Here is a 22,446-nt window from a genome sequence, read left to right as displayed (position 1 = left end):
TCGTATACACAATTCCGAGTTCAATGATCGGAACGATAGATTGTTACAAATTGTTGAAATTTATTGCTTTTCCTTTGCAACGGTATAGAAAACTAAACATTCGATTACTCAAAATCTCGGGAAGGATAAACTTGGGAGAAAAACAATTTCTTACCACTGTGTTCGTCTTTCGTATAGTTCAATTATACTTTGAGACATTTGTTTATATATACACAAGCAACGAATTTACTTAGATGTTCCCATACAAATGATCCAGCCTCTGTATTTTTTATTTCACTTGACCTGTAATCTTGCTTTTTAGAGATTTATCGTCGAGAATGGAGTGCATTATCGTCAGCGGTGAAAGCTGAAAAAGTTTTTGTAGTTTTAATACGAATGGTATTGCCCGCATATCTATTGGATTTTTTGCTCTTTCGTTTGTTTAAAGGCTTGAATTAAAACACCAATCGCCTCCTGCCTCGTTTTTATGGAAGTGTTTTCCATTCCAACGAGACTCGGGAAATCTGCTCGTTCTGCACGCCCGTTTCTGAATATACGCTTCGTTTAGAAGAAAATTCTAGACCCTTAGCCAAGAGTGTAATTTCATACAGCCGTGGCTGAGATCTGCTTTGTGAGGATGAAACGTGCATTTGAGTTTGCGTAGAAGCTCTCATCTACGTTGTGAAATCTACACGCACGATGGGTTGACATCCGGTTTCTTAAGATGATACGACGATCGTTCAAAATTGTGGTTCAATGTAACAACCGTGTGTACACGAAAACGAATTTAAACGTTGTGATGATTGCTAGGAATACTTTTATTAAAGAACGAAACTGAAGATTCTCGATTGAAAATCACACTAGAACAATAACGATAATACACTTTTGTGTTTCCATTACATATGATTACTCGATATTAAAAAGTGTTTTTTATTCTCTAATTTATCCAAAGATTACAGTTATCGCAGCACGCGATAACGGTTATAAATTAAAAAACGAGTCCGTAATTATCTACGACGGTGTCAGTATTTTGAAATATATTGATAAATTGTGTAAATAGTATTGACTAGTTGTTTTTAGACATTAAAGGATAAGCAACGTCAGTGGTAGTCATTCGTACGGTTAATGACTTCATTAATGATGATGACATAATCGGTAAGTTAATAATAATTCCAAGGGAAACATTATTTTTTGGTTTAAATCGCAATGCTTCTGTATTGATCTCTATGTTTTAAGTTAGATCCTTATCTAATATTAGCCCTTTTTCCAATCATATTCGAAGTAATAGATTTTCAAATTAAAATCTAATATTTCTTTGCGAATATAACATTCTTCTTTGATAAATTATTACTTGTTTTTAGTAAGATATATCTTCTAGCTTATGTGCTTCTCTAAATAACGTTCATTCGATGAAGTTAACAATGTATTCACACACGTATGAAAACTGAAACGTTTTCTTTCATTTTTAACTTTAATATCGAGTATCGACACGTTATGCAAACACGTACGAATTTAATTAAGAACATTTCACCGAGTTAAAATCAAGATTGGATGTTATTCGAACAAATTTGTATAAATCTTCGTCTAGATAATTATTTAAATGAAACATTCATATTCGAATGATTTATCTGGATAATTATTATTCGTTATTCACAGTGATGAATACAGGTTACTTATAACTTAAATAAAACGTTATTTGTTACTCGAATAACCATTTACATAATTGAATTGTGAAAATGGGCGAATAAACGAGTAGTTATGATCATATTTTGTAGTATTTATGCAGACATAATGTAAAATTACATTTCACCCAAATACGTAAATTACTAGACAAATTGTAGAAAAATACAGTAAAATATCATAGAAAATTGACATAATACGCAACAAATACTATGTATTTCAATCGGAAATGTAACTCCAACAAAAGTCACACGATTGAAACAAAAATATAAATATTGAATAAAAATCATATACTGTACTTAAATGTCGCATACAGTATTACATAAACATATAAGGATACGCGTAAGGAATACACTATACAATCGTTACTGTTGTTCGAATAACGAATAATGTTTTATTCGTGAATCGCTAATATACTTTCATTAGAATAGAATTTCATCCTATAAAAGTATTATGTTGGTAAAACTTTATTCGTGACTCATGAATAAGAGTTTATCTAGATAAATTGTTACTCATTATCCGGATAAAAATGTATCCAACTCTGATGAAACTACGTGTATGAAATTAAGGTGAGAGGATTTGGTAAAAGGCTTACAGACATGGAATAAAGTTTAAATAGTCGGTGTCCTTCGTGAATGTTTTCGTATCTCGTAACCATACCTGTCGTAAATTCCCGACGTCAGATTTCCTTTCTATGTCAACTGCGTAAAATAGTTTTAATTACATTTTTGTATGCAACAATACGTTGCGATAATGTTGTTCTTTCTTTTGTATGCATAATATTATAGAATTTTAAAATGATATTGCGTATTATTTTTTTAAACTAAGTATATACGTTATCCATATTTCGTTGGTATTTTGTTTCACTTTTATAAGATAAATGTTGATGTATATCGCAGTCATACGCAAAAAAAAAACGTAATTATTCTATTTAAACATCAAAGAAAAATATATGCTCAGTAAATTAATATTTAAGCTAGATAGAAAGATCCAAAGGATATGTAAACAATTATTTTAATGAAAATGTGTTACGTATTTAACTAATTTACTTGGTAACAATGTGATGGTATTTGTACTGATTTTTATTGAATCAAATAGTTGTATAAATTATTCAACGTGATCGGTTTTCCTATTCAATTTTAAATAACTTGTTTGTAAGATGCATGCCAATCGCTAATTTCTTCTAAACTTCGAGTGCAGAAGTCATGCATATTGTATTGCACATATGTGGATTTCGTTTACATCAATTTTAAATCCAATATGATAATTTATTCAACTAAAATTGCATTTATAGTTTTAACAAATTTCCAATCAAAGAACATGTAACTGGAATTTGTGAAATATTTGATAGATATATATTTCTTATTTCAGATGGAGCACAACATTGGTTTCTACTTGGTATCGCAAATGGTGAGTTTCTTTTTCATCATCTTCAAATTCCTTGGGTGACAGAAAATCGATTACAGAGTAAAATCATCTCTCTCACAGTAAAAATTCGTAGATTATTTTATAATTCATGAAAATATAGTATTGGACAAAAAAGTAATCGTACAGGTATAAAAGAGAAACGAATGTAAAATTTTGCCAATGAAATTGTATTTTTATATTTAATATTGCGCATTTGCACAATTATATATAGTAAATGGAATTTTGTAATGAAAAATCGTACTCCAAATATGAAATAATTAAGAAAAAAAACAACTTTTTCTTCATAATGCAGGTTTGTAAATACATTATAAAAATCATAATATTATAGAAATATTCACATTTTGAGAACGTAGAACCAAGTTTCAGAAAATGAAAGAGTTGATAAAGTCATTTACTTTGCTTTTAGGATTGAAGTTTTTTGTTATTAAATAAATGATTTTTAATAGATGTAACAGTGATAAATGTATACATTTATTAAGAAAGAAATTGGATAATAAAGCGGTTTTGATACTTATTCGTATTTTGAAACCCATGGTCACTTCGGTAGAAAGAGATATTGTATATTTAACAGGTCAAGTACATCAATAAATATTAACTATTGGTTATATGGTTCATGTGTAGCTTGATTATAAATTGCCAGTGGTAAAAAAGTTTTTCTAAGTCAGTGGGTCCTATGTATATATGTATATTTTTAATTATATTATTAATGTCAAGTTAATTATTTTCGTTACTGCTGTGTGTGTGTGTTATTTATATCTGTATTTGATAGTAGTAATAGATTTTCGTATAACTTTCGGTAGTAATGCTGCCATTTTCGTCTGCCTTTTATTTAAATTTTAGGACGTTATTTCATAAAATTCGTTTTTTTAATTTTTATTGGAGAAAATACACGTCACTTTTGCATTACCTTTTTCGTCTGATGAAAACATTTGGCACTAGTATGCTTTTAATAGCTCTCGGAGGTTATTAAAAATCATAATGTTCACAATTACTATAAAAGCTGTTTTTAACAGTTGATAAAATTACACCGTTCTTATTTACAAATGATAGATTCAAGTGGATTAAGAGATTTTTGCTTCTCAATTGTGAGTAAACCTTTAGCTTGCGTATTATTTTCCATAAAACACGTTTTCATAAAATACGTAAATAAATAAATAAGACACATGTACAATCAGTGTAATAGCTTTGTATCTTTATCATTATCTAATATAACTAATCAGATTGTGTAAAGACAAGATCGGTATATTATTTAGCATACTAAGAAGTAAATTAATACAAATAGATTAATATTTTTAAACATTAATACACATTACACGACATTCTACATTCGGGATATAACAACAAGGAATAAAATTTGAATCGTGCCAGGTGATCTAGAAATACATTCAGGGGAAATTTTATACACCAAAATGAGTAAGAAACATCCTATAAACGTATACTTAGTTTTCAAGTTACAGATGATTAATATATAATTATTTTTCGAGTTATGGATAATTAACTTGCCTGCTATTGCTTTATTTCGTTCACTCTTACAATTAGTATTCCCTTTCACTTTCCTCGTTGAACGGTTCACGGGTGCTTAAGTCCCGACTTGTAATAGTGTTCGCTACCGACTCCGAATCCAAGGCAGTTAGCGTATTTAAGTTTTTGCCTTGAAAACTAGAATATTAGTTTTCACATTAGTTTTCACCTAACTTTCACATCGATTTTATTTAAATTACAATATTCGGTAAAAATATAAAGTTAATACACAGCCTTGAATTTATACTAAATAATTTCATTAATAAGTTTGGTCACTTGAAATATAACGTACAAATGCAAAATTTTGTATATCGATGACGAATTCACTACGTTTTGAAACGCATGAAAGGAACCTCGCGATAAAAATTGTCGCTTTACGTGCGTTTATATTAGGATATTGAAACAAATTAAAAAACCTACACTTAATCTTTTATTGAATTTCATTTACATTTTATTTGTAACGAAACACTTCTGTGAATGTTATATAAACTAAAAAATGAAAAGGGTCAAGGTAGTTGAATATTTTGTTATAGACTCACATGTACTATGCAGAGCAATTTAAAAATGATATTTATAATCTGGCGTAGAGCGGTAAACCATGATATTTTATCATTAACCCTAATGTATATCACGATACGAGATTCTTTGATATATAAAGTAGTAAACAAGGAATTAAATATCGCATCCCTTTGGAATCTCGAGAGCAATTGCCAAACAGTTCGTTTATTATCTTGTCGAAGAGTAACAGTAATAATCATTGTAACAGTGTATATCAATATATTATTTTTCTATAATTAAAATTATCATAATAGATACTGGATGCAATTATATTTCTTTAATTCACTTATTGTATTCTAAAGTTGAAAACATGAATGTATTGTAATTTTTATTTTGTTTAATAAATTACATAGTGTTAAATTGTTAACTAAGTTTTGCGGGTCCTGTTTTTTGTCGATTTTCTTTTGTTTTTCGAAAATTACCCAGTTTATCAACGAAACGCATCAATAGAGTTAGTAACTAATGAATCTGGACACGAATTAAGAAAACATTACAAAAAATTCGGAAACCACTGCCGAAACTATAACAAAACAATTTTGATATAATAAAGACATTAATATTTGTAAAATTTTTACGAGCGCATTGCTTCACAACTGCCAAGATGACACCAATTCCGTTCATTATAAATAATTAATACAAAATGATTTTTAATATATAAAGCTGTATTTATATCAGGTACCTCAATCGTTAAAAAAGAAGAAATATAATAAAATAGCAGTGGATAATTGTAAACGTTTTTCAACTTTCGTCCATTATTGTGAAAAAAACTATGACAAATATGTTTATAATTCTGGTACTCGCTATAAAGGGATTCAAGTCAATTGATCAATTATTTTTTTTCAGACCTCCATAGAGGTTATATTATAAAACATAGTTTCGAAAAAAACACGTTTAAAGTACACGTTTTCAGTACAGTGTTTACCGAATATTACGGTAGTAATATATAGTACATATATTACATATATTACTATATAGTACATATATTACATATATTACTATATAGTACATATATTACATATATTACTATATAGTACATATATTACATATATTACTATATAGTACATATATTACATATATTACTATAGTACATATGTATGCACTTGTAAAATCTTGTACTTAATCTAATCAGCAATACTAGAGCCCTAGGAGGGTTCTCGATGTAGGGTTCGAAACACACGAATTGCAGTAATAAAACGTAAGATGCTATTTATATGCTAAGATTACTCTATGCGTATGCGTTTCAAAGGTTGCCATAATTTCGTTTATATTTCGAATTTCGGTAACATTTAACACGCATATTCTTCATACCATGTACTTATACAAGAAAAAAAAATATATATATATATATATATATTACGTAAACGTAAGTGGTTTATTTGAACCAGAAAAAAAACGAATACGTCATCACGGTTAACTAAACTTCGACACTTAGAAAAGTAAACAGAAAATATCCTTAAAAAAATCTTTTTGTTTTAGATACATAATCCTAGTACAAATTAATTTTTCTCGGGAACACAAAAAGTGATGCAAGGAAATCGCAGTTTGATTTGGACTGTTCTAGACTCGATTTCCTCTTTCTATAATCAACAGAACGAATGAGTAATTTTTGTTATCAATGGCAGGTAAATAGATTGCCTGTCTGACGATCTACGATGTTTATAAGTTAACGCTGCGATAGCGATGTGCGTTGTAGCGTCACGATAACATTGCGATTGTACACGATCCTCTTCAATTTACAATGTTTTTTTCAACCGTTGAGTCCTGATTGTTGATTTTACTTAATGATCGAATAAACTTCACGTGTACAAAACGTGAAATATACTTTTCAGGCACAGTTAAAAAGACGCGTAATTTGTGTCTTCGAGCTGGTTAGGAAAAATAGAGGTACTCGCTCTTTTCGCATGTTTGCACTCTGCTTTTACAGTTCAGGTGTAGTACTTCAAATTTTGTTATTAACAGGACTGAGAAAATGTTAACTCAACATCGATGAAAAGTAATTAGTACCTGATGTGTTTTATATGTCTATGCAAATTTACATTTTTTAAGTCTGTTGTTATCATTTACGAGAAGGTTGTAATTTTAAATTTGGTATTTATACCAATACAATATGTATACTTTTGTTTTGCCTGCTAAATTATTAATGACTCGTTAAATAAAGGTGTTTTAAATCGTAAAGTAAGATCAAAAAAGGTAAAACATAGCAAACCGTTGTTATATTTAATCATTGTACAATTCGTTGATAAAAATAAAATAGGAGTTTAGCTTTCAAATTTACTTTCTATTAAAAATTAAATCATGTATTATGGGTATGTATAAAATCAAGTGCAAAAGTTATGACAAAATTTATATCAGATAGTCGAAACGGGAATTGAAACCAGAATGCAAAAAAAAAAACCAGAAGCGAACTCACAAGTGGCAATATTTTTGTGATAAGGACTATTGTTTGGATTGGGTAAATGCTACTGAATTTGGAAAGTAACTATCATAAAAGATTTTAAAAGCTTGCCAAATAGAGAAAAATTGTTTCTTTCTAATTAAAGCAACATCGAAACATAAAAAAATTAATGGTCATTTCTATGTAAATATTGTAGTTAAATATGTAAAAATTGAAATCTTTTGAAATAATGATAAAAGAAGATAAAAAAAGATCAGAATCAGTGATTCGAAAAAATAGTACCCAATATGGATCACTCAGGCAATTTGTAAAGATATCTCAAAGAAACATGAAACAACATAATTCTTAATATCAAAATGGAAATTTTTCTTAAGCAGTAAAGACAAAAAAATGAATGTCTTTAATTTTTTTAAATAGGACCATATCTATTATATTATATTTTATTTACGCGACGATCTAATTTTCTCCTTTCTTTTCGATAATACGAAAAAATATTTAAACATTTGTTCCGTTTTTTTTTAAGGTCACCGGTATTTTTGTTTACCCGGAAGTACATTTTCTCTCTTAAAATTTAAAAAAAGTAACCAAACTCTAAGACAGCATTAGAGTAGTGTACGAACTTACTGTTTCTCTTAATAAATGTTGCGTAGTTATTACATATGTTTTCACATTTTTAGTTATTAGCTTATAATTGAATTATGCATAAAGATTACATAATTGACTTTATAGACAGTAAAAAGAACAGATTATTTGAAAGAATGCAAATTTTCTAGTAAGATACGTACTTACGTATAATACAATGTATTTTTATTTTTTTAACAATAAATTGTTATTTTTATAAAAGTTTAAAACCAATGAATAGAATAATACCAAATTACTGATTTTCTTTCGGGAATTATAATTTAGCATCAAACATTATCAAGCAGTTGCATCCATTTGGTATTTTCTCTTTTACTAATACGGAGATTTTGTAATATTTTTATTATTTTTCTTTTATCGATGCATACGTGATATTATTTTTTGTTAAAAACCATACAGAATTCGTTTAAAAGACTTTTTTGTACATTCGATGGCTTTGAAGATGGCATCAGTGTGAAATTTTATAGAATACGTACATATGAATGAATAATATAAATAATATAAATTTAAATTTTGTCATAACTTTTGCACTTGATTTTATACATACCCATAATACATGATTTAATTTTTAATAGAAAGTAAATTTGAAAGCTAAACTCCTATTTTATTTTTAATTATATCCCTGACACCTGAATTATCAATGCTGAAAGAAAAAATATCCTTTACTTTTGGTACAAACTTGCGAAGTTTCAACGAAATTGGGATATTGGGTTTCTTCGTGAATATTTCTTCTAAATTTATCTACGCAACAAACTGGTATGCACGTATGTATCTAGATATTCAAAATGTGACATTGAGTTACAATATTGCGTAGTTTTGAGAACGCGTAGTTATATATTATAATTGTCAAAGCTTTTTTCATCGGTGCAGTTATTTCGTATGACATTTTTTAGTTTATATATAAAATGTAATCTAAACATCAAGAATTTGAATAAACGTCTCCTAAATACATATATACATATATTGAGATAATTATTCAAATACAATATTCGTTATTAAATAATTTATCTAGACAATATTCGTTATTCGAAAATTATTTACATATGTATATTATGTCCAGTGCCCTTCTGGATGTGTAGTGTTCTGAATGTCACTTTCAAAATAAAAATTTGTACACAAAATATTAAATATCGAAGCTTCTAACGTGTTTATGTGTTTATTGGTCAACCGAGGTGCTCGAGTACCCACATAAGACAGGTCGTATGACAAAGTATGAACAGAAATTTGATAAAAAATTTATTAACACAAAATTCTTAATGAATCAGATGGTATTTGATTGTGGAATGGTGATTATTTATTCCAGATTGTTCTATTCATGACGATAAAAACGTGAACGAAATATGAACAGAAATTTTACAGAAAATCTATTAACACCATTTTTAATGAATACTATTGATTAAAAGATGGTATTTGATGGTGAAATGGTGATGTTTCGGAAAAATTTTCTTTTCCCCATAACGCGGTCACATAAATATTTTTTTCCATCTGTGATAATCTAAAAAAATATGCACGTATATTCGTATTCATTGTACCATTGTAACATATTAAATACATAATTCTTTTTAGATATTATATGCAAGCTTGATATTTATCTTGAAAATTCATCAGTCGATAACTCTTCCATTGTTGTATACAATTGTACCTGTTCAGAAATTGAGAACTAAATTTCACAAAAACACTACGTTCGACGATAAAATCTCTCAGAAAATTTCATCAACGTACATGTTTTATTCGTACAAAGGTCTGATTCAAACTGATTCGGTTTTACATTTCGTTCTTTAGTTCGTTTTGTGTACATACCTATATCTACTCGTTTATATAAACAAGATGAGGTTTCGTTCGTCGCTGCACCAGGCACAATCACCTTTGTAGAGAGCGATAAATTCGAATCACTTGGAACGTGGTCGTAATGAAGCTTAAAACGCTTGAATGTTTTGATCGTCTTGAAAGTTTTAGAAGTCTTGATGATCTTGAATATCTTAAGAGTTTCGGCAAATTTTGCAAGCTTAATGAAAATTCAATATCTTACAAGTTTTTATTACTTTTGTACGAGCAATATTATTGACATAAAATAGTATCAAAATCTGGAATATTGGAATTATCAATACGTTTTTATAGCTTGAAGTATGCACATGTTACGAATTATGAATGTCAATATTTTGGAAATGAAAAAAGAAAAGAAACAAATATAGAAAAAGTTTCTCAATATATATATATATATATATATATATATATATATATATATATATATATATATATATATATATATGTATGTATGTATGTATGTATGTATGTATGTATGTATGTATGATGTATGTATTACTTATTCGAGAATAGATCACATTTAAAGGTAAATAAGTGATATGAAATACTGACACAGATTGTTGACTGAAAGACAAAATGAACCAATTATGCCATGAAATTATTCTTTCGGCAAATTTATATTGTGTTTATATGTATCACATTTCAAAGAGTGAAACGTATTAGTAATCAGTACGGCTTGTGTCGACATGAAATATCGAACAAATTTGAAAATTATTTAACCGAAAGTTACGTTAATGGATATTGAGATGCGTTACAATATTCGAAAGACAATAGTATCTCTATTTTGGAAAATTGGTAAAATCAATTTTTATCCCGTTCTCGCACATTGATACCTTGCGAAAAGATTTATTCAAAAGCAGGAAATATAATAGAAGCATTGTTACTTATTGAACTTTAGATACGATTACTTTTCTATACTGCATTATATACAATACTGTACTAACTTTGAATACGATTTTAGTACCGAATAAATCGCACATGAAAGCAACATACTTATTATTATGTTTCTTTTTACAAATTTTGCCCAATATTTTATTTTATGCGTTGCAAAATATAAAAATGGATAATGCAAAAACATGTATTTATTATATAACTGGAACTTTTCAGACTTTCTTTAATAGTATATGTGAATAAAATTGTTGAACTCTCATTAAACTTTCAAAACTTACCGAAATTTTCAAAATGTCGTTCATCAAATTCGAAGCATTTCGAATTCTATTTGAGAGAATTAGATTGTACTTTCAAGTAATTTGTTCGCACAAATCGTCCAAATCAACTCTTGATGTACGACAGCAAGAGAAAATTAAAAGAACGTAAAATTAACGCTACGTATTTGATACGTTAATATTAGTTGCTTGTTTAACCACCGTGAACATTTTAGTTGTGTAAATAGTGGTTATCGTGTGGTTATGTTGTTAACCGTAGCACCACCATGTGTTTGATTTCTGCTGGAAATTGCAAACAGGTATCGCACTTCGTGAAATTGATACGTGTCAATAGCACTATCGTGTGTAATAAATAAATCTCAAATCATTCGTAATTATTTCTTCAATAGTTTAATATAAAAGAAACAATAATATACACAATACAAAAATATCGGTATCAAAAATTGATACCAAGTACCCGAGACCCGATCTCTTTTGATGTTTACCTTTCGGTACTCTGGTATCGAATTGCTGACTAAAATGTATTGTTTCGTTATTGTTAAGTGTACCGAAATAAAATTCATTATTGTAACTGAATTAATAAAAACTACATTTTGTTTATAAAACATTATAAATATAATACAATTATCTAGAGAATAACAAATAATAGCGTCTTAATACAAGTAGAATATACCTCCATCTAAGGAGGTCAAAGTGACGTTAAAGTGACGTCAAGTCATTGATGTTGATAGGTGGTCAATTTGACATCACGTTATCACTGGTGATAGAAAAATAGTGGTTACCACTTAAAGGTTGACGAAAGTTTGTAAAGTTCCAGTTATTACAAGTACAGGTTTTTTCATTGTCGGTTTTTATATTGTGTAATACGTAAAATGAAATATTGGGTAAATTTTGTTATCAGTATCCACCAAATTATGGGTTAAGTGCGTTAGGGACTCGTGAGAACTGTGAAGGTTCGGTTGATCACGGCCGATCAAGTCCACGAAACTGCGGAGCTTCGATGAATTTCGATCTATGATTTACGATCTACGCAGCAATCTGAGAAGACTCCGTTCTCCCCGCTTCTTTCCTGGCTGGGATTGAGCGGAGAAAAATGATTCTACGAACGAGACCTCTTCATGATTCAGCGCTCGAGGCGCACGCATTCTTCGAGCTGAATATTTTGCCCATCCTCGTCCCGAATTGCCACGGAACCGAGGATATTATGTTCGTCGATTGCGACACGTGCGCACGTTGCGTCTAGCAAGTTGAATTCCCGTGACGTTTCAAGGAAATCGGATTCGATACACGACACTTGGACGACGATGAAACGAATACTGTTTATCGGACCGGCGCAACGAAAGTTTCGATTTTTCCTTGCGTTCTACACATCCTAAAACTCGAAGCGTTTTCTTTTTTCTTTAACGGGGTATTCTTGTCTGGAATTAAAAACAATCGATTTCTTTTGTTTTTTTTTTTTTATCGCTTTTCCTTAAAGTGTACATATTAGTAATATAATATTTATGAAGTTATAGCTGTTTAAAGAGCACAACTGACAGTTGTAACGGACTGGTAAGTAAAACTTTAAACGTGTTTTGTTTTCTAAATCTCATTTCTTCAATTGGTGTGTACGGTATCTCATGAACTACGGGTTTTAAACAATGATTATTCCTTCATATTTTTTAAACATGTTACAGACTCGAAAAAATAAAAGAAACGATACTTGAACTTCAAAATGTTGCCATTTCTTTAATTACCCAAGATTTTTCATTTCCGATGATTCACACCATAGTATTCATACAGAACAAGATGCTATTTTTAATTAAAAAAGTTGTCAATGTTCGAAATGTAGGGTCTCGGACTTACTGGGAACTAATCTGTGTCAACGAATAAACATTTGCATTTCTAATGTTATTCCAATATGCATAAGAGCCGTTTCTTGACCTCATCCTGACCGTTGATGAGAAATGAGTACTGTACAATGATGTTGTAAGAGAAGGACGGTGAGGATGGAGATAATAAATCATCGATCATCGACAATTTGAAACAGCGAATACGCAGTTGGTAAAAAACTGTCAGCATTAACGAACAGAAAAAGTTTCATTCAATCATGATAATTCAGATCTTTGCATTGCACAACTGGCAAGGGGACATTACGGCAGTGGACATCGCTTTTGATGCAAATTATACAGTACATACCTAGTATCCAAAAACCCTAATGGGTTTCTTGAAAGTGGGTCTTCGTTTTCGAGATATTTTGATTTAAAGTTTGGTGCGCACACAGTAAACGAATTACTTAAATCTTTTCTATATAGTGGATTTTGGGTAGTACATACCTAGTATCAAAAAACCCTAATGGGTTTCTTGAAAATGGGTCTTCGTTTTCGTGATATTTTGATTTAAAGTTTGGTGCGCACACAGTAAACGAATTACTTAAATCTTTTCTATATAGTGGATTTTGGGTAGTACATACCTAGTATCAAAAAACCCTAATGGGTTTCTTGAAAGTGGGTCTTCGTTTTCGAGATATTTTGATTTAAAGTTTGGTGCGCACACACTAAACGAATTATTTAAATCTTTTCTATATAGTGAATTTTGGGTAGGTCGGTAGATCAAGTGACTAGAAAGCTCACGAAGCTGTTAGCGAGACAAAATTCCCGGGCTCTCGCGCGTTACTATTTTTGTTTTTAGTACAACATTGAAATGCAAAAATATGCTGGATTAATTTTTGTATTTAACTACAAATACAATTAAGTACGTATAAAGATTTTAAACATACAGAGAGACAAAAAATCCATGTGCATCTTACTCGCTTCATTTTCTTGAATTTGCTCTTCGTTTGTTTTCTCGAATCGTCCTTTTTGTCTAATTGCTGTTCATCTTTCTTATTCCCACTCACTCGTTCTTTCCTTCAATTGTCGACTAGACGCTATTGACAAAATACATATAAAGACGAGCTCAAATGACGATCATACAACGAGAATTTGCTGCATTACGAATATCAATCTCTGTCATTGAAGTGACAAGCGCGCAGATGATATTAGCAGGAGGTTAATGCGCTCAGTTACTTTAATTACTCACGAGATATGCCAGAAAAGTAATGGGACTAAATTTCTTTTGCCTGACCAGTGCACAAATCAAACTGCATCGAGCCACTTTCTCGTTCTACGCTCGTTTCGAGCTTCAATGCAGTAGCTCCAATACACGTTGCTCTGCAATTATCTATATAAGAATATATTTAGATAACGCGTTGGAAAAGAGTTATGCTGGGACGAGATGTTTTCCAAAGGTCGAGAGACGATAGAAGCTCTATCTGAACACACAATTTACATGAAATCAGATATTAACATTAAACGTCCAAGGTCTTGCGTATATCGAGATTAATATTGGACAGTGTAAACGATAAGCTGAGAAACTCAATCTGAAGCGTAATGATATCCATAAGATTGTTACAGAAAATTTAAACATGGAAAAAATGTGTACAAAGATTGTTTAAAAAAATTTGACCAACGAATAAAATGTATATCGAAAGAAAAATGCCGGTAAAAATGTCGAAACAACTTCTACGAGTTCTCACAGCTTTCTTATTCGCGTGATTTGTCACTTAGTAATTTGTTCTTGTTCCCGAAGTAAAAATTCCCTATCAAAATGAATGATTTTTAGACCTACCGACAATGTTTAAAAGGTTGAAACCGATACTACGAAAAACTTTACGAAAGTTCCCTTTTAAGCCTGCTATCAAGGGTAGAAAACTCGTTTAAGTAATTGTATTGTATCCAATTCAATTACTCATTAAAAGTAATGAAACAGTACTTAAAAAAAAAAAAAAACAGTAACGCGCGATCATTAAAAAGTGTTACATTAAAGGTGATTATGACGTTCTTGACGATTAATTGAAAATATGACTTTTAACAAAATTAGTTTCATTACTTATTCAACGCTTGCCGCATATCATTCAAATGGCCGAAGTATTAAACGTAATATTTTATACGTAGCGGTAGGAACATGTAATTTATCGTATTGCAAAAGTGAGTTAAAATCAGACGGAGAGAGCTGTTTTCATTGTTAGAGTGAGCGAGACAGAGCAACAACAAGCGAGTCTCACATTATATGCACTCGGTGGTTGAAATTTTAAAGCATTGCTTTCATATGTTGTACAGGACAAGATTTGAAATAACTTTTTCCGGTGGATGTATATGGCTGTCTGTTTTAGTTTTTAAGATATTTACAAAATTCTGTCGGTACTGCTACAATGAATTATGACTACAAATACATACGTTTGTGGCAGTATGTAAAACTCTGGCGCAAAGAAAAAGCGTATACATCTCGGATTCGTTGTAAAGTAAACTCCTTTCGTAGCTTTGTCGGAATATAATTAAAAGTATCTGCATAATTATTAAGACAAACAATTACGGATGCGCATTAAAAAGAAAACAAAAAAACAATTTGAATATAATCTATCGAAACAAACTGAATAAATGAACGATTTCTACATTTATCGAGTCTACGATCTATTTAAATGTACAAAAATAATTTTCCATAGTATCTGAACATTTTCGATAGAAATGTTATTTCGAGTAAAATTTTCCACCAAGAAACTGTTAGAAATTACGGAACAGGAACACGTTGGCGAGGTTCAGTTTATTTTTGTTTAAGCATCGTGTATCATCGGCATAGGCTATGCGAGTTCTATGCCCTCTCAGGTTTTCGATCATCTGGAGCTGCCAAGCGAAATAATGTGATTTTAGAGAAACTAAATACAAAGTGGGAAAATAAAATGCGAATTGTTTTACAAGAGTGTTATTCGTGAATCAACGAAATGTTCTCCTGTTTCCTTCACCTTATTGTAAAGTATGATAATATTTACCCTCGGTCTATTCCAATTAGCTTTCTTTTTTGTAGCTTTTCTGTATTTTACACAAAACACAAAGCTTCACTGATGAGACAACTCAGAGGGACACTTTCGGTGTTTATAATTAGTGATATACCTGCATACAATTATGATCATTAAAAATAGAAAGAAACGAACAAAGCACGATACAATTTATTAACAATGTAAATATATTACAAGTTGTAATTTATACTTCGCGTACTTGAGTATTTCATTTAATAAGAAATATTTTTCTCTCTCTTTATATATATAAAGAAAATGATTTTATATATATAAAGAGAGAGAACATGACTATATATATATGGATCAAAAAAGTATTTTTACACTATATTAGAAGGAAATTCCCCTAACCTACAAATCTGACTTTAATGAAAAATTGTGGGCGTGTGCAGCATACGGGGCTATATATGACATAATTTTTTTGTCGACAAAAAATGTTCTCCAGAGGATGAAATCAATACCTAAGAATTCAACATTTCTTCATTATTTTAATGCAATTTTTTGGGGGAATTCCTTTCACAGTTGAACGATAGAACACTAAAAACTGAACATTTTTTGTAAGAAAATTTTTGTTTGGTCTTGCACGATTACGAAGTTACGAATAAAATGAAAGTTGTTACAAGCTCTCCAATCGTCTGAAAGCGACTGAATCAGCGTTTACAGTGCCACTTTCTCTTCGATTGTTCAAATAAAACTTCGTAACAGTGCAAAGTATAATAAAACGAAACTATTCATATGAAAAATATTTTGCTCTATCATTCGGATAGAAACATGTTCTACGAAAAGTTGCTATTGAAAAAATGAAAAGAAAAAAGAAAAAAAAAAAGAAAACATTAAAACCTTCGAGATTTAATTTCATCTTCTTAAAAGAAATTTCTTGCGGATAAAAGAACTTGCTCTATATACGCATTATTATGCTCTACGTGCGCCCAAAGTTTCATTAAAATCAGTCTTACAGGCAAGAAAAGTTTCCTTATTATGTAGCGTACGAATACTTTTTAGAACTACTGTATACTTAGGCGAATAAGAATAAAATAAATGTGTGACGATACATGGAAGTATGAAAAGAACGAGGGTCGTGTGTTTGTTTGTTTTTCCAGCAATTCAGGTTACGTGATCGTTTACACGAGCGGAGCTCGAGGCATCTTGGGCATACGCGTCCTCTTTGGATCGTTTGTCACGTATGACGCAGCCAAGTGTTTTTCAATTTAGCACTCGGTCGTATCTTAGCTCGTGAGTTTCGTCGCCATCGTTTATCAGCAAGCCAACGCCACGGTAGCTCGTTATAGTGCATTTACGAGAAAACTGGGGGTCGCTAGCGATGACTTGGAAGCACCGCTAACACGCGTTGTTTGACAGACGGAACACATAGCGAGAAATAGAATCAAAGAATCTTTCAATCGACAAACGTGGGAAGCATCCGAAGCGTGAAAATGAATACGTATTTCGCGTAACGTGTACCTATATAAATACGTACGTGTTCGTGGGTTGAACTCGGTACAAGTGTTTACCGTAAATTTACATTGTCTGAAAAATTTTAAATTTTTGTAGATTAACTTTTTCACTGTTCGATTAATTAGTAGCGTGAAGAATCTCGACGTTATATTCGTTTCATGATTTATTTACCGATAACAATGCTAACAAGTACATGGAAAAATGAAAAGAAAGTAAACGATCTTACAGAATTGACGATAAAAATTGAAAATTTTATATAAAATTTTGGTGTTTCTTTTAACTTGAGCATCTAGAACAATATCGTTATCGTGATGAACATTTAAAAGTTTAAGAGTTCTGATACGAAATGTTAAAAATGATAAAATTTCCAAGAAGTTTTTTAAAGGTAACGAATTAATGTATAAGTATAAAATTTTGCAACCATATTTATATACGATTCAAGTAGCTACGTGAATACTTGAATTCATGTGTACATACATACATAATCTCGTAGAAAGTGCGAAATATTTGAGAAAATACTATCTTGCCGCGTTGACACGAAGTCATTGATAGTAGTTGTCGGAAATTCAAAACGAAAGTACAAGAATCTTTTTCTGGAATCTCAGATACGAAGAAAATGTAGAAAATCGTTGAAATGGTAATACTTTGAAGCAAAATTTTACTTTTTTTTTTTCATAAAATTGACTCGATTCTTTTCAATATAAAAAAATATTGTATATTAACCGTAACTACAATTTTCGAAATTCCAGTAATAAAGAAACATTCGTTGATTGGGTATGTTAAATTTCAAATCGATCTGAATGGTAGTGTTTGGGATATTCTGCAAACGTGGTGAAACAAATATATCAATAATTACGAGAAAAATGTGTTTGAAGTTTTCAGTCGACAATGGTCGCACCTTGGCGGAGCATTGTTCGTTTCTGTATTGCCACTGCATAAAGTTAACTACAATTCCCATATATTCTGGAACTTGTGTGGTTCTACGTTTGTCTACTATACTGATAGAATAATAATGCGTACACACCGCATATAATATTCGAGCAGCGTTATTTTTGGAACCTCGACGTGCCTAATGCGAATTAGGCATTTCTACTGCGAACCACTTCCGTTGTTTTGTGATACTTTTATAAACAGTTTCAGGAGCGTATTTTCAAGTTTACCAACTTTACAAATATACAAAGAAAAATTAATTTTTTGGTGATAATAAACCACCAAAATGTCCCTTATGGAGAGTGTGTAGGTAATCGTATTGCTAAAAAATAAACCTTGGGAATTAATTCCAAAGAAATGAATACAAGTTTAAACTTTTCTTTTCACAAAATGGAAGAATGAAGAACACGTTTGATTAAAGGGTCTTTTTTGAGAAATTGATTCTGCAAGGATCTGAGAGTTATAAATAAAAATATTAGTTTTTCTGGAAATGGACAACTAATCCGACTCGAAACCTGTAATTTTGGACTCAACTTATGAAATAAGAAAATTAAGTTAAAATAGAAATTATAAAACGGCGAAGTGTTTAAAAAATTTTTAAATACTTTTTGGTGATTTAATCCGAGAATTATTTCAAGTTTTTTTTCCAAGTTAATTCAAAATTTTGTATTCCAGTTATCCCTGCATAACAGAGAACAGAAAACGGATACAAACGTGGTTAGGTTTTTCGCGAATTTTGCGAATTTTGAGACAAACTAAACGACATTTTACTCGAGAAAGACACTTTTGAAAAGCGTAATAAAAAGATCGATTTTTGAATTGCCCAGTTTTCTCAAAAACTGTCTTCGTAATGTGTGTCGAGAGATTCAGTTTATTCGAAATTAAAGACTGTCGTTCATAACAAATGAAAATTTTAGGTTAAGATCAATTTTATCGTAAATACTTATACAATATAAATGTTCCTAAATTTAATTTGCAACAACTTTCATTATATGCTTCTTGCAGTAATGGTAACTGTAAGCGAGATATGGTACACAGACCATTTTTGGAGACATTATACACCCTTCTTCAGCAAGAATTTTACAATGTTACGTAGTTTATATTTTAAAATGGACTACTCTATGGACACGTTCCAAATTTTATCGCGATCTCTCCAACCGTTTTTCCATGGCGCGGTAACAAACATTCACCACCAGTAATGGTATTAACACTAAAACTACCGACAGATTTCGTAATATTAAGGTATGCTTTATACATATAAAAGAAAATCAATCAGGAAAAAGAAGAATTTATCAAATTGATCGCACGCGTAGAATTGAAAAATCATAACGTCTTCAGAAAACATGCCATGGAATTTAATGTAAATTTTATTATGAAAGCAGTTGAAACCAGTCATTTTGACTGGTTGGTAAATCTAGTGTTAATACGGACGGATGATATTCGATCAATTCGATACCTATATTTAAAAATAGGTATCGGTATGTATCGAAATTTCAAGTATTTCGTATCACTTTTCGTTATCGATAGTCTTTAAAGTGATTCCAAATCGGTACTATATCGAATCAAAATCCGTTTGGTACTCCACGAAGGTATCGATAAAATTCAATGAAAATTCCATGAATTTCGATGAAAATTTTGCTAGAAGTATTTGTGCACTACTTCCGTCCCAATTGAAAGGGTGTTTTTTTTTTTTTTTCAAAGATCGGAATATTAATATTTAAACAAATAAATCATTTAAAAAACAACGTTAATAAAATGGTATTTAGTAACAATATTCTATGAATGAAAAATTAATATATATCTAATGCCGTACTAAATATTAACAAACAAGTTGAGACTAAAGAAGTACCCTACGACACTATGACGATTTATGTTTACAAGACCTAAATTTATAAATTTATTTAAAGTACTCATAATAAATTAGTTAAAAATGACATTACCTATATTGATTTCTATTTTATTATAGTATTGGTATTGATATTCTCATGTAATATTAATTGTTTATACATACTTTAATGGAAATATCAAATCGAGATCGATATTTTCGAATATGTACCGAAAAGGTATCGATTCCTCTTGATACCTACGTCTTTGAAACAATTCGGTAAATTTTCAAAAGTTATGAAATGGTATCGATACGTATCGATGGGGTACCAGTTCCGACACTAGTCACAACTGACTTGTGAGTTTTATTTATACACATAATTTCCATTCCTTCGAGATATTCGCTTACATTTTATCGATCGTATTTTCAGAGATTTATCGTTATATTTAAAAAAAAGCTTTTATCGTTGATACCGTAAGCTTTTAAAAAGGTTCTTATTGAGAATTATGGGTTATTAAAAGGAATAACTATAACGTACTGTATTTTACTTTATATTTTATTTCTCGGGAAGGTATATCGTTCTTGCTAGAATCTTACGCAGCGCGAGACAAAACTCAAGTGTAGAAGAGGGTATTAGATGCAGTTTGCCTGGCTACCTTAATTCTTATCTACAACGTGAAGAACTTGACGCGTTCTCAGTACCTCTTCGACGCATAGTTCGACCTCGTGTATATTTCTTCTAAGAGATGAATTTTTGTACATAAATACGTTTAGACGTGTTTTATTTTCAACACGCCCCCTCAAAAGTTAATCGAAAACTCTAATAATAAGAAAACGAAATATTGTAACTCAAATACTAAAAAAAAAAATAAAACAAATCTAAAAGAAATTTTCATATCTGTTGTTCCGTTCTCTCCTCCTATCACTTGGATCTCTGGAGGAGAGATCCTTTTGAATGATTTATCCCCGTACGAGCCCCCAAATAACTATTGCTCTGATGTGGTATATTAAAGTATATTTAATAATATTATATATTACAATGATGGTAGTGTTAGATGTAGTGTCAGTGGTTAGTTTCGCTGGATACGTCTTTTAGTTGTCTCGTCTTATCGTCTTTTTAGTCATACCGTCCGCGACACACTCTTCGGACATACTCTCGTCGTCATACTTTATCATACTATGTCATACTCTGTTCCTACGTTCTTCTCGCGCTCTATATAGTCATTCCCATTCATTCTCTTTCATTTCAATCCTCAGTCTCTCTCACTTCAGACATTCGGCCACGCTCGGCCATCCCAATCACCCGTCTTTTCTAAACACTCTTCACTTTCTCCGAACCACATGTATTTCCTTTCATCCCCATGCATTCTCACGCTCGGTCGTCGCACAAGACCCCCTGTAAAGGATACTCGTGCCTTCCAGGAAAGCTAGCGGGCCGATCGGCGCTAAATGTTTACTTCAACTCGAGTCCAACCGCGCACGTTATCTTGTTTAGGCCTACGCTCGAAGCAGGCCTAAGCGGACGCCGAAAATCCGATACTATTACAGTCCAATACATATCAGTAAACTTAAATATATACTTCATAACCTGATATTAACTAATTTTCGATATACCTTTCTTCTTCTTGGGAATTATAATATGGTCCAACATTCGTTATTAAAGGTGAAGGGAAACCCAAGAAAAATCTGACTAGACCATTCACTTAAAATAATTAAACAAAAAAAAAAAAATATTCCACGTTCATTTCTAACAACTTCTGCCCTGGAAGTGGTTTCATCATCGCATCCGTCAGTTGTTTACCTGTAAGAATATATTTCAAAATTATCTCTTTATTCTCCACTTGTTCTCTCGTAAAGTGATATTTGATATTTATATGTTTCGACCTCTTATGATTTATCGAATTGTTTATAATACTTATGCAACCATTGTTATCTTCGAAAATTGTAATAAGTTCAGATATATTTATTTTAATACTGGTTTCTAAAGATTTCAGCCACAATGCCTTCTTGACTCTTTCAAATAAAAAGATATATATATATATATATATATATATATATATTCAGTTTCCGTTGTTTCTATCAGAGGCATCATTACCTCCCCAGTCAGAATCAACATATCCCATCAAGATGCTATTTACCTTTAGTATATGGTAATTTAATGTCTATAGAGCCTTGA

At 30.8% G+C, this 22,446-nt stretch overlaps 1 protein-coding gene across 4 annotated transcripts in view; it reads left to right on the top strand.

Annotated features, from left to right (window-relative positions):
* The window catches only part of Ipk1 (Inositol phosphate kinase 1), a 375,197-nt gene that overhangs the window by 69,816 nt on the left and 282,935 nt on the right, over positions 1-22,446 (top strand). For all 4 annotated transcript variants that reach the window (XM_076315767.1, XM_076315766.1, XM_076315765.1 and 1 more), the window contains one exon: positions 3,031-3,069. The gene's annotated coding sequence lies outside the window, so the exon portion shown is untranslated. The remainder of the gene's footprint in view (positions 1-3,030; positions 3,070-22,446) is intronic.

This window comes from Ptiloglossa arizonensis, chromosome 7 (genome assembly GCF_051014685.1).
Source record: "Ptiloglossa arizonensis isolate GNS036 chromosome 7, iyPtiAriz1_principal, whole genome shotgun sequence".
Taxonomy (NCBI): domain Eukaryota; kingdom Metazoa; phylum Arthropoda; class Insecta; order Hymenoptera; family Colletidae; genus Ptiloglossa; species Ptiloglossa arizonensis.
Note: the sequence above shows the minus strand (reverse complement) of the source record. Positions and strands in the feature narration are given on the sequence as shown.